General features: G+C 42.8%; 1 non-coding gene across 1 annotated transcript; it reads right to left on the minus strand.

Annotated features, from left to right (window-relative positions):
• Positions 1 to 6,740: 6,740 nt before the first annotated feature.
• LOC142460488 (U1 spliceosomal RNA) lies at positions 6,741 to 6,904 on the minus strand. The gene has a single exon (XR_012786682.1). It is a non-coding gene; the product is annotated as a U1 spliceosomal RNA (small nuclear RNA).
• Between the last annotated feature and the right edge of the window lie 6,801 nt (positions 6,905 to 13,705).

Raw genomic sequence — 13,705 nt, forward strand, 5'->3', positions numbered from 1 at the left:
TGATGACACAACCTCACTTGCTGAAAGTGATTAGGAACTGAATCACTTGCTGATAAAGATCAATGATTGTATCCATTACATCTCAATGTGAAGAAGAGCAAAATCCTCACAACTGGCCCAATAGATAACATCATAATAAATGAAGAAAGAGTTGAGGTTGTCAAGGATTTTGGCTTACTTGGATGCACAATCAATCTCCTGGGAGCAGCAGTCAAAAGATCAAAATGTGTGTTGCATCAGGTCAATCTGCTGCACAAGACCTCTTTAGAGTATTGAAGAGCAAGGGTGTGCCTTTGAAGACCATGGGTCCATTGCCTCATATGCTTGTGAAAGTTGGACATTAAATAAGGAAGATGCATTAAATAAAGATGATTTGATGCATTTGCATTATGGTGCTTGAGAGGAATACTGGAAGTACCATGGACTGCTAAGAGGACAAATTGATCCACACTGGAAGAAATCAGCCAGAGTGCTCCTTAGAGACAAGGGGGCTAAGATTTTGTCTTACATACTTTGGATATATTGTCAGGAGAGACCAGTCCCTGGAGAAGGACATCATGTTTGGCGAAGTGGAGAGGCAGCAAAAAAGAGGAAGGCCCTCAGCAAGATGGATTGACACGGCAACTGCCGCAAGGGGTACAAGCACAGGAACAATTGCGAGCATGGTGCAAGCCCAGACAGTGTTTTGTTCTGGTGTGCATAAGGCTGCTATGGGTCAGAGAAGACTGCTTGGCACCTAATGACAACAACAATAACAATTCAATATCAGCACAGTTGTGGCTAATTAGCCTCAAGCACAGTCAGTATTTCAATTAGCTAAGACTCTTCCTAAAAGACTGGCATTCTGTCTGCATTTCTTTTTGTGGTATCCAAGTACACGGCAGTCCTTTTCTTGTCCAGTCTTTCTGGAACCAAAGCTTCCAAGTCTACTACAGGTCTAACGCCAGTCAAAGGATGAGAGGTGAGTGTGGGGCATGTCACTCCTTAGTGAATTCACATAAGAGATCGTAAGTTCCTTTCAAGTCTCTACCAAGTGATCTTTAATCTCCTGCCTTAGCTACCTAGCCACATCATGGCAAAACCAAAGTCAGAAATCACAAAGCCGGGGCTTGTTGGCATTTTCCATCTGCAATACCAAAATCCAAACTAAAAGGAATCCATTGCCCCTGAATTGATTCCAACTCACCAACATCCTAAAGGATAGGGTAGAACTGTCATAGAGGGCTTACAAAGCTGTGGTTTTTAAAGAGGTAGGCAGCTACGTTTTCTCCTGAGGAGCATCTGGTGGTTTTGAACTGTCAGCCTGTGGACTAGTAGCTGAGCACTTAACCACTGCACCACCAGAGCTCCCGATCAGCTTACAATAAAAGACAAGACAAAACAAAACAAAAACAACTGCCATCAAAGGGATCCTGATTCATAGTCAATCTAGGGTTTCCAAGACTTCCAACCTTTCCAGGAGATGACAGCCTCATCTCTCTCCTATGGAGTGGCTGACCGTTGGTTTAGAACCACTGATTTTCAGGTTAGCAGTGCAACACTTAATGGACAAACATGATCAGCACTCCTTACCTGCCTACTCAAAACCAAAAAACTCACTGGCATCAAGTTGATGCCAACTCAACCTACATAGGACAAGGTCGAACAACCTTTGTGAGTTTCTGAGACTCTAACTCTTAAAGAAATAGAAAGCCCCACCTTTTCCCCTTGGAACAACTGGTGGTTTTGAACTGCTGACATTGCCGTTAGCTGCTTAGCAGCTTAATGTGTAACCACCATGCCACAAGGACTCCAGTCTACAGACCTGTTTAATTCAGCCTGGATGATGCTTTAAAAAAATGTTAAATAGCCACCCAAATATGAAAAGCAAGATGTGGATGTCCTAGCAACTTGGGGTGTGACTGCAACCAGTGAGAGCTCAGAAGCAATAGTCCCTCTTGGGGGGACCCTGTCCTCTCCAGCTCACTAGGGTTTCCATCGCCTCTTATTAGGAACTGCTGCGCTCCAGAAACATTTAGGTTTATGCTCCCAGCACCTCACCAACTTCTCTTTCATAAAATCCCATCTGCGTTTCTCTGATTCCAGTCCTCTGTCATGGCCTCCAGGAAAACCAAGAGCAGGCCAGTCTTCTCACGTGCAAGGTCCCCCAGTTCCCTAGTGATGCTGTTCTCAGGCCGGGAGACTGGGAGCTTTGTGCTCACTCACAGCCTCTTCATCAGCTCGGCCTGGACGATCTTTTTGACGCTCATGCTTGTTCTGCCTTTGCTGTTCCGAAGGGCACTCTCCTTGGCAGAGCCAACAGAAGGCGAAGACATTCTGAGCAACTCTTAAAAGCATTTATTCAAGGTATTTGTCCCTTACGGGTTTTTAAAAAAAATTTTATTTTCACTCATCAACTCGCCCCAAAGAGAATTTTGTGTCTTTTTATGATGTCCCGAGCTTTATCTATAAGTCACAATTAGCCCAAGCTTTGGCTTTTCTGATGTCATTTGCACAAAGTGTTCTCATCCTTGAGATTTAGTCTTTGATTTCTGGGCAGGTCCTTTGAAGCTCTGCCCTCACACTGAGCTCCCTGTCAACCCTCGGGGTTCTGTCTGTTTATGTGCTGTCTCTGCTTATTTTCCATCATAGACACAATGTTCAACCTGGGGACCCTCCCTGCCCAACTTCATGAGCCATTTTCTGTCTTAGAATTTAACTGCATCTTTATGCTGAATCTCGTTTTCCTCTGAGGCTAACACCAGCTCATTTTCTCAGGTGTCCTCTCCCGAACAATTACGAGGCTTCATCCCTTCCTTTACTCTTTAAGATAAAATGTTGCCGGGAGAGCGAGTAAAGATTTGTCAGAAGCTGAGGCCTGTTTGGGTCTGACATGACACTATCTAGCTCTCGTTTAGCCATTGAATACTATGCAAGTTGAAGAGCCTACGAGGGCAGGACAGAGGAATTGACAAGGAAAGGGCGCCCAGTGGAAAGTAAGTTGCAAGGGGACTTGCAGGATTTCTTGGTGACGATTTCCTTCATAAGAAAAGAGCCCTTACATGACACAATGATCACAGAGGGTTAGGGCATGTGCAGAGAAAGACTCAAGAACAGATGGGGAGCTCTCGCCTGAATCCATTCCGGCCCTCCTATTAAGGAGGCAGTTAATAAACTGAAAGAGCGTTCCCACCAAACTCAGCCGTCAGCGCTCTTAGAGACTGGAACACGCAGAAGGAAAGTGCTAGTAATGTAGACCAGCAGAGGGGTGTCAGGTGACGGTGTCAAAGCCAGCTGGGAACAATTAAAATACTAGCACTATCATACATCGGGGAGTCCCTGGGGAGGGGTGTGTGTGCAAATGATTAACATGCTCAGGTGCTAATAGAAAGGTTGAAAATTCAAGTCTATATAGAGACACCTTCAAAGAAAATCCTAGAGAGCTCCTAAAAAAAAAAAGAAAGAAAAGTAACCATTGATAACACAGTTCTGACACCCATGAGGATACGGTGAGTCTGCATATATGCACCTTGCTTCCTTACCAGACCTGCAATCTGGACTAGAGATCCATTTCTTCTAGGTGCTTGGTTGGTCTGCAGGGGACAGCCATGTCTGTAATGACTTCTTTTCTCTGATACTTTTACCTGCCTCAAAATGTGGTGCCCCATTCAATGAATTTCCACTCAGGCATTGGTCTTGTGATATATAGCACCCTATATCTATCTTTGTGAAAGCAGGGCCCTTTCTAACAAGTAAACACGTTCATTGTCTTATTTAAGTGTGAGACCCTTCTGAGACACTTGAGCCTGGATTGCTCTGCTGATATTAAATTCTCAACATTATTCTGTGTCACATGTACAGGGACTAATAGGTGATTGAGTGGTGAAAACAGTTAAGCATCTAACACCTGGCCAGAAAGTTGGTGCTGTGAACTCACCCAGAGGCGCTACAGAAGACTGGTTGGAGATGTGTCTCTGAAGGGTCATAGCCTGGAATGTCACACGGGTTGCCAACATATGTTGAGTAGGAATCCACTCAACAGAAACTAAAAACAATGGTAACTAATAAGCAGATGTCCAAGACAATATGCAATCTTCCCAACATTCCCAATATGTGATATTCTGTGTCTACTTTCCACCTTTCATCTCCTGTGCCTCTTCCTTGAGTTATATGTTTCTGGATACGTGGTAACTAGTTCTGCAGCTATATATCAATAGACACCGAGTGCATCCTAGTGCTCAGTTCTCATATGGTCAGAGTTATTAATAGTAATGATGACAGGTACCGCTTACTAGATACTTACTATGTAATGTTTACTTTCTAGAAAACCGGGGTTCAAATAATTAATCCACTTGAAAATTCCAAAGCTAGTAAGTGATTTGGCTAGTCTAAACACCAGGAATGAGATAACAGACACTTTCAGTGGGTTAATTGAAGGAAGTTTAATGAAGGGACCATTTTCAGATATGTGCAAGAATATTAAAAACAAACAAACAATAAAGGGTGAGAAAAGCCACCCAGAGCTAAAAAATACCAAGAAGCTTTTGTCACATTGGGGCATGAAAGAACAAGAGGGTCTGGTGTTTACTAGATGCCAGAGAGAGCTCTGTAGAAGAGAGCCACCTATCAAGAGAAGCCATGGTCAAGCGACAGCTCAGTAGAGGGGGAGCTGACAAAATAAACACCCTGACCTCACCACCCACTTTCCAATGTCAATGTCTCCAATTCGTTGAATGAAACAGGGAGCAAAAGAGCAAAGGTGAGGTCCGCCTCCCTGAACACAAAGCAACATGGAGAAGAGAGAAATGTGGGTCTGGGGGGAAATGAAGAACATCCGTCAAAGGTGAAGTTCGAGCCCTGGTTCATCTAATGCCAGAGTCCTTGTTCTTTTCAAAATGCCAAGCCAGCTCCTCAGAAGAAGAGCTCACCATTTCTGTTGCTAATATCTTTGTTCCCAAATTCAAATTCCATTCTCAGACATGTATCTTAGATAATAATTCTATATTTTTTTCAAATTATTTCTTCCAAATAATGACCCAAAGCACCGGGAAAGGAAGCTACACTAGTGCCCTGAAGTTCAGCACAGAATGAGTCCCCGGAGAATCGGAAGATGACAAACACTCACACAAATGAGTCATTAAGAGTGCATTCTATTGGTCAATTCTGCCTCCAATTCCACACATTCTTCAAGAAGTCTACGATCAACTGAGATTTAAGGAAGATGCCAAGGCCATACATTGGGGATGCAGGAACGATGAGGTGTTTGTAAGGGAAAAAGTGATCCTCTTTTGCCCCCCATCAGACACAGAAATTAACTTGACACCAATCACAGAAGCAAGCATAAAAGCTAACAGAATTCCTAGAAGAAAATATCGGAGAAAATATTTGAGACAAGATAGCCGAAGACATATTTACACAGAACACACGCAAAAAACATAACACCCGATCAATTAGACATCTTCTAAGGAACTACAATTGTCCCAAGCTTAGGCCAGATTGGTACCGGATGAGTCTCTTGCAAGCTCTATGATTGTTTTTGCCCTTTTGCTAAAAAGCATGTTGTATTGACCCTTAGTTGAAGCTCTTGAATCCTACAAAGCTTGAGAAAAAGTATTTCCATTAGATTGGAGTTCAATCCCAGCTTAGAGTAAACTATAAATTTGCCTTTCCTTTCTTTTGTTCTATGTAAATATATGCACCACAAAAGTTTATTTGGAGAAATGATTGAAATAAGACATGTGGAACTCAAGACCATAATAAGGAGTCCCTGGGCGACACAATGGTTAAGTTGTGACTACCAATATAAAGGTTGGCAGTTGGAACCCATCGAGAGGCACCTCAGAAGCTAAACCTCCAGTTATGGTTTCAATGGGTCACATTCTGGAAAATTCTATGGAGCCACCATGAGCCAGAATCAATTTGATGACATCGAGCAACAATATCTGCCATCTACTTTGTTTCCAGGGCAGATAAGGGCCTCACATGAGAACATGGAAACTAAATAAGCAATAAATTAGTGTCCTTTCTGCACACAAGAAATATTACATAAAATATATCTGCCATGAAAGCCTCTATTAATGAGATCCTCTGTTTGAAAACAAAGTACAAAAAATTAATCAACTAATTAACAAAATGCTTACTTGAATTCTAGATTTAAACTAATAGCCTAATTGCTTTAGCAGCGCACGATCTTGATCCCCTCTGTATATACTATTAAAGATAGCACCTCAGTACTCTGTGTGCAGAAGTTTGCTCTGTTAAACAAAATGACTTGTTCAGTCAGAGCTTTCAGCCATTCTTAAAGCCAAAGGCTTATCCCACTTTTATTAGGATTCAGAAATAGCACTGAATTGGGCCTTCTGCCAGTGAAGAGAGCCTTCAAAAACTCTACTCTCCGCCATTTTGCAGAGAACATGTTTTAAAACAGCCTATTCTCTGTCCAAAGAGTCTTGGTGGTGCAGTGGATTAAGTGCTTGGCTGCCAAATGAAAAGCTCAGCCCTTCCAGTAAGCCATGGGCAAAGGACGTGGCCATCGAATGCCTTAAGATTACTGGGCTGTGGTTAGCTTCCAACTCACAGTGCATCTGTACACAACAGAGAAACTTTGGTCCACATTCAGAATCGCTGTTATAATTAGTTGAGTCCATTGTCGTACTTTGTACCCAGCGATCTTGCTGGAGATCGTGCCCTTTTTCATTGGCCTCTACTTTACCAAGCATGATGTCTTTCTCCAGGGATTGGTCCCTCTTTTTTTTTTTAATTAGGGGAGAGCGCGAACACAGTCCCCTACTACCACAAATTATGCAGTCGAGTTTCCCACATTTGGGGAAATCGAAGGGGTCAGCACACCCGGAGTGCAATGGGTGAGCCTCGCCCTGGGAAAACCACCTTCCTGATCACGGTGTCTCCCCTGCCAGGTAAGTATAGGATTGGTCCTTCTTGATGACATGTCCGAAGTATGTGAGACAAAGTCTTGTCCACCTCCTTTACAAGAAGAATTCCAGCTATAATTTTTCCAAGACAAATTGGTTCATTATTTTGTCTGTCCATGGTATATTTGACATTCTTCAATTATAATTCAAAGGTATCGACTCTTCTTCATTTTCTTTTGTCAATGTCCAACCTTCAGATGCAAGTGAAGAAGTTAAAAATACCATGGCTTGTGTCAGGCAAACCTTAGTCTTCAAGATGGCACCTTTACTTTTTAAAGAGATATATTGCAGCAGATTTATTCCCCAAAGCTACACATTGTTTGATTTCTTGGCTGCTGAATCCATGTGCAATGATGATGTGGCTCCAAGTTAAATTAATCATTGAAGACTTCAATATTATTTTCTCAGTTCATCATGGCTCAGTGCGAAGACTTTTACTTCCTTCATGCTGAAGTACAACCTATTCTGAAGATTGTGGTCTTTGATCTTCATCAGTAAGTGCTTCGAGTCCTCTGCTTTCGAAAAGCAAGGATGTGTCAGCTGTATGTTGCAGGTTTTTAATGAGTCTACAATGAATTCTGATGCCATATTTTCTTCAAATAATCTTGTTTCTTGGATGATTTGCTCAGCATACAGATTGAATAATTATGTAAAAGAGTACAATCCTGACGCACACCTTTCCTAACTTTAAACCACACCGTTCCCCATTGTTGCATTTGAATGACTTCCTTTAGGTCCAGCGGTTCTCAACCTGTGGGTCGTGACCCCTTTGGGGGGGGGCATCGAAAGGCCCTTTCACAGGGGTCGCCTGATTCATAACAGTAGCAAAACTATAGTGATCAAGTAGCAATGAAAATAATTTTATGGTTGGGGGGTCACCACAACATGAACTGTATGAAAGGGTCGTGCCATTAGGAAGGTTGAGAACCACTGTTTCGGTCTACATATAGGTTCTGCATGAATGCAACTAGATGTTCTGAAATTCCATTCTTCTCAATGTTATTTGTAATTTTCTATGATCCACACATCAAACACCTTTGCGTCATCAACAAAACACAGGTAGACATCTTTCTGGTAGTCTCTACTTTCAGGGAAAATCCACATTACATCAGGAATGATATCCTTCATTCCACAACTTCTTCTGAATCCAGCTCAAATTTTTGGCAGCCACCCCTTACCCCCGTGAATGTGCTTCTGCAACCTTTTTTGAATTATCTTCAGCAATATTTTACTTGCATGTGACATACATGATATTGAGTAATTTCTATATTCTGTTGGGCCACCTTTCCGTGGAATAGACATATACATGGATCTCCTCCTGTCAGTTGACCAATTCCAAATTTCTTGACAAAGATGGGTTAGCATCCCTGCGGTGGAACACTTCAATTGGTATTCCATTGAGTACTGGAATCTGTTTCCACCAATGTGTTCAGTGTACCAGCTCCCTGGAAACTTTATTCCATGGGGTTTCTATGAGTCAAAATTATACTCAAAGATGATAAGTTGTTGTTGTTTAATGCCAGGAGTGGCATGAGAATTCTAAGCTTGAAGTGATCTGTAGATTTTGGTAGAATATAATGAAGCTCATAATTTGGCTCTCGTGGACTTGTTTTAATTTTCTTCAGCTTCACATTGAACTTGCATATGAGCAATTGATCTGTATCTCAACCGGCACTTAACTTTGTGCTGACTGATGACATTGAGCTTCTCCAAATCTCTTTTTCCAGATTTAGTTAATTTGATTCTTGTGTTTCTATCTGGGGAGCACTATGTAGGTAGGTGCTCTTAATATTATTTTAAAGAAAATGTATTTTCAATGAGTTATTGTTATTGTTGAAAGCTTACGCACCAAAACTCTGGAGGGCTGTTTCCTAACTAATAATCCTTCTTTGTTTCCATTCCAGTCACCAGTAATTATCAATGTATCTTGGTACATTGATGTTAGATCAATTTCAGACTGTTGACATTGGTAAAAATCTTCAATTTATTAAACTTTGACTTAGTGGTTGGTGCATAAATTGAAATATTAGTCATTAAATTGCCTTCCTTGTAGTAATGGATATGCTCCTATGAATGACAGTTTTCAAGATCGATATTAAAATAGGCTTCTTGACCATGAATATGATACTGTTCCTCTTCAATTTGTCATTCCTGGCATTAGAAAACAAAACCCACCTCATTTCCACCAAGCTTAATCTGACTCATAGCGACCCTACAAAACAGAGTAGAACTTCCCCCTCAGGATTTCTGACATGATCATATCTTAATGGGGCAAGCAGCCTCATCTTTCTCCCACAGAGCAGCTGGTAGGTTCAAACCACTGACCTTGCCATTAGCAAGGCAATGTACAGCCCACTATTCCACCAGGTTACTTTCCTTCCTTGGCATACTAAACCATAATAATTGTCCTATTCAAAATGGCCAATAGCAGTCCATCTCAGCTCACCAATGGCTAGGATATTGACCCTAAAGTGTTCTATTTCATCTTGACAACTTCCAATTTTCTTAGATCCACACATCATACATCCCATCTTCCAGATATTGGCTGTTTCTCCTCATTTTGAGTCACATTCCATCACTAAATGAAGGTCCCAAGAGCTTTACTCCATCTAAGTCATTCAGGTTACTCTACTTCAAGGAGGATATGCTTGCCCAGGCACATTTTGAGTGCCTTCCAACCTGAGGGCACAGTCTTTTCTGGCACACTGTGTTAGCCTGGGTACTTTAGAGAAACAAATCCACAGAAACTCATGTATTAGGAGAGAGTTTTATATAAAGGGTAACTGCACATCGAGAAAACATCCCAACCCAGTGCTGCCCAAGCCCACAAGTCCAACATTAACCCATATGTCTGACACCAATCCACGAAGTCCTCCTCCATCTCACAAAACACACACGATGCCGACTGCAGGAGGAAAGCCGAATCAGTGAATGTGTAAGCATCTCAACACTTGCAGGGGTGTGCACACAGCTGCTCCAGCACCCAGGGCTGCATCGGGGTAGGTCCATGCAGCTTCTCCTCGGGTATGTCTTGCAGGGAGTGAGCCTTGCCAGCTGAAGCAGGGAACTGGCTAAGGTAGCTGCACCCTGGTCCGACCATCAGAAAGCAAGAGACCTGAGAACTAGAAAGGTGAGGCTCACTGAGTCATTTATCCCTCCGCCCTTCAATTAGCCCCATATGTGTTTATCAGCCAGGTTGGCACAATAAACTAACCACCTCGCACAATATCAGCTGATAGTTACAAGGTTTTCAATACTATTTTCTAAAGCAGTATAGTGTTAGGTCTTTATTCATGTACAAGCTCCACAGAAACATCCACCAGAGGTGACGCTATTGGGATTTGAAACACTGGTAGTAGGTTAGCTTACAGCATCATAGCAACATCAAGCCACAGTAAGCCAAACTAATAGCCAAATGGTGGGCCATAACGATTACAGCCTTGGACACCTTATGGAGCATTTCTACTCTGCCCATAAGGTCCTCATGAGCTGGAATTAACTCCGTGGTGCACAACAACATTGTGGCAGTTACATGAGTTCATGTCAAGTTGAGAAATAGAGTGAAGGAGTGGAGTTTAGTCCTGTCATCATGTCATGGCCTGATGATGCCTGCTGGTGGGCATGAACTTCTCATGAGGATTCTAGGGACTTCCTCTCCTTCTCCCTGGAAGAGGAGCACGTGTTCTCTGTGCTTCACCTTTCTGTTGAGAAGACACGCTCACACCAGCACTAAGATCCTTCTACCACCATTGGATCCACAAGACTTTTCACCTACCGGCCTGTGATCTTCCTGCATTCCACATCATTGCATGTGCTGCATGCGTCTGAAGAGTGATTTCTGGACAGTATCAGACTTATGGACTTGATCTGTACTGGGCTGGGATATTTTCTCAATATACAGGTGCTCCTTGAGATAAAGCTCTCTCTTACATACATATGAGTGTCTCTGGATTTGCTTCTCTAGTCTACCCGGCCTAATACAAACATCCTCACTATAAAATGTAAGATGGTAAGTTACAGATTTAGTGCATGCTTTGCTTTCCACCTTCCTCCTCCTTGTGTCCATCCTTACTTGCCTTCCTTGTTTCATTTGTAGATGTGTCAATCTTTCACTAGATTCTAATCTCATCTAAAAACAAAGGTATGGCCATCACCTTGAGGAGATTTTCCTTGGTCCATCTTTGCACACAATAAATACTGTGTTTTAAAATAAATTGACCAATACATAAAACTTGTGTCAAAAATATACCGGTAAGTCCTGAGACGTTAGATAGGACCAGCAAAACCAGGTAGGACCTTTTTTCCCCTTATCTGGGGTTTAAATGGATGTCAAGCGTGAAATGGTCATCAGAGCAATGGGTTTACAAAAATCACTCTTGCCAAGACTTACAAAGTTCCTAATGTTTGTCCAATCTTTCGCAGAGGCACCCTGGGGACCTGGGGATTTCAGACCATTAAGCATCACCTCAGTATCAGGACAACAGGTAGAGATTTTAAAGAAGGACAAAATAGTACAACACAGATAAGGTGGACTTGGCTCCAGGTCTCAGCATGACTTTCCCTGGGGAGGCTGAGCCACTGGGGCCAGGGTGAGATCACTGATAAGGAGAATGAAGGAGCAGACTGCTAACATCATTGTACGGGATCGAATCACCTCGTGTTTCCAGCACTTTGGGTGGGGAGAGAATGCAGGCACTCGAGGAAGACAGTGGTGTTGGCTTCTACCTCGATTCAAACTATTTTGTTTTGTTTTTCTAGCAACAAATAAATGCAAAGGTAAGTAGCAAAGCAATGGGCCAGGGATTACTGAGCATCACTTAAGAGAAGAGATGCATTTCAGCCAGGTTTGCTTTAGAGTTTTCGTTCATGAACCTAGTATTTCCACCTATTTAACTTACAAATATATTTGACTATTCTTCTGGAATTAGGACCAATAGTCTACTACAGCATACAAAAATGTTGATCAGTTTTACCTTGATATTTTGCCAGCACCAGAAACACCCGTGTCAATATTCAACTGCAAAATCCAATTCTCTGGCTATGTTTCCTGGTTCAGAAATAGACAGCAGCACTATTCTCACAATGACAAACATGTGAAACATGGAAGCTATCTTTAACAACGCCTTTTAGCCAGTTGTGTCTCAAAATAGCCATGCTGTGACCCCTCTCCTTCATCCCCCTTGCCACTGCCCTAGATCAGACTTCCTCACTGAACTATGCCAAGCGTTCCCTACCTATGTCCTCCTCTGATATTTGCCATCCAGCTCATTTCATGTAGTGCTTCACCTCTAGCTTCAAAAAAATACAGCTGGAGCTGTTATGCTCTTGCTCAAGAACATCACAGGCTCCCCATTGCCTAGCCCACATCTAAATGTGATGTAGAATTCAAGGACTGCATAGCTTGCCATAATCAATCGTCCCAACCTTTCCTTAGCCTCTGAATTTGCACTCTTACAAAATAGTGAAACAAAATATATACTATTTATTTAGCATAGACCATGTTTTCCTCTTGTCCCTTGTCATCTTTCCTCTCCCACTTGAAGAAGCCCTGGTAATGCAACCGTCAGGTGCCTGGTAGCAACCACACCGTTGGCCATTCAGACCTGGTGATCTGCTCTCCTGAAGATTTCCACATAGGAAACCCCATGGGCCACTGCTGCTCTGCCCAGTGGGGTTCCTGGGACTCAGAACCTACCTAACAGTATACAACAGCCCCTCTCTTCCTGTCTCCCTCCCTCCTTCCCTCTCTTTTCTTTCCCCTTCCCTCTCCTTTCTCTCCTCTCATTTCATCTCCTCTCCTGCTCTCTCTTTCTTTCCCTCTCTCTCTCTGAGATATGCGACTCTAGAAGATAGGTCTTCCTCCTGTAGAATGTGTGAGGAAGCCGAGGCCCAGGAAAATCGGGGAGTGTGGAATAGCCATGCAGTCAGGAGGTCTGAGAGTCAGGCCTTTCCTTCCAAAGCCAGCATTTAGCCACTCTCTCTGGGCCCCATGGCAGGTCCCTTGCTCGGGGAACATCGGCACTGTTCCCGGCCCTGGGGAGGGGAAATGCCTATAGGTCACTTGCCTGATGCTTTTTGATCCTCGAAGCTGCATGTTGTATAACCCGGAAGTAGAAATTCTCTATTCCCAATATCCAAGAAAGGTTACTGCCACCAGAGCAGACCAGTTCCAGTGATTTCTGGGTGACTTACTTCTAATGCCCAACTATCTTAATGGGGCGCTGTCCTTACAGAGTGGAATTGTTGCCTCTCGTGGCAAGTCACAAGAAGGACTGGATTAATGACATATTCATTAAAACCAGGTTGGTTTGTGAAATCTCATCCGAATTTCCCTGGCCCCATGGCTGATTGTCACATGGCATTGAGATGTGTCTAATATGTGCCCATTGGAAGAATTGGGCAGAGGTGACACTCTGGAGGTAAACAAAACTCTATGCCATCAAGCCAATTCTTATTCATACGACCCTGTAGGACAAGATAGAACTCCCTCTGTGGGTTTCTGAGACTGTGATTCTTTACAAGAGTAGAACGCCTCATCTCTCACCCCCAGAGCAGGTGGTAGTTTAGAATTGCTGACCTTGTAGTTAGCAGCCCAATACATAACCCCTATGTCACTGGGACGATGATGTAATACATGCTTTCAGATATATCTTCTGGTGGTTTTGAGACTAAATAAGTGTTCCTGCCATGGCTATTAAGTAACATCAAGTGATGGTCTTCACAAGTTCTATTCTACTAGGCCACTAGACACATTGATGAGGTTTTTAAAATACTACACTTTCAGCCTACCACAC

This window comes from Tenrec ecaudatus, chromosome 10, assembly GCF_050624435.1.
Source record: "Tenrec ecaudatus isolate mTenEca1 chromosome 10, mTenEca1.hap1, whole genome shotgun sequence".
Taxonomy (NCBI): Eukaryota; Metazoa; Chordata; class Mammalia; order Afrosoricida; family Tenrecidae; genus Tenrec; species Tenrec ecaudatus.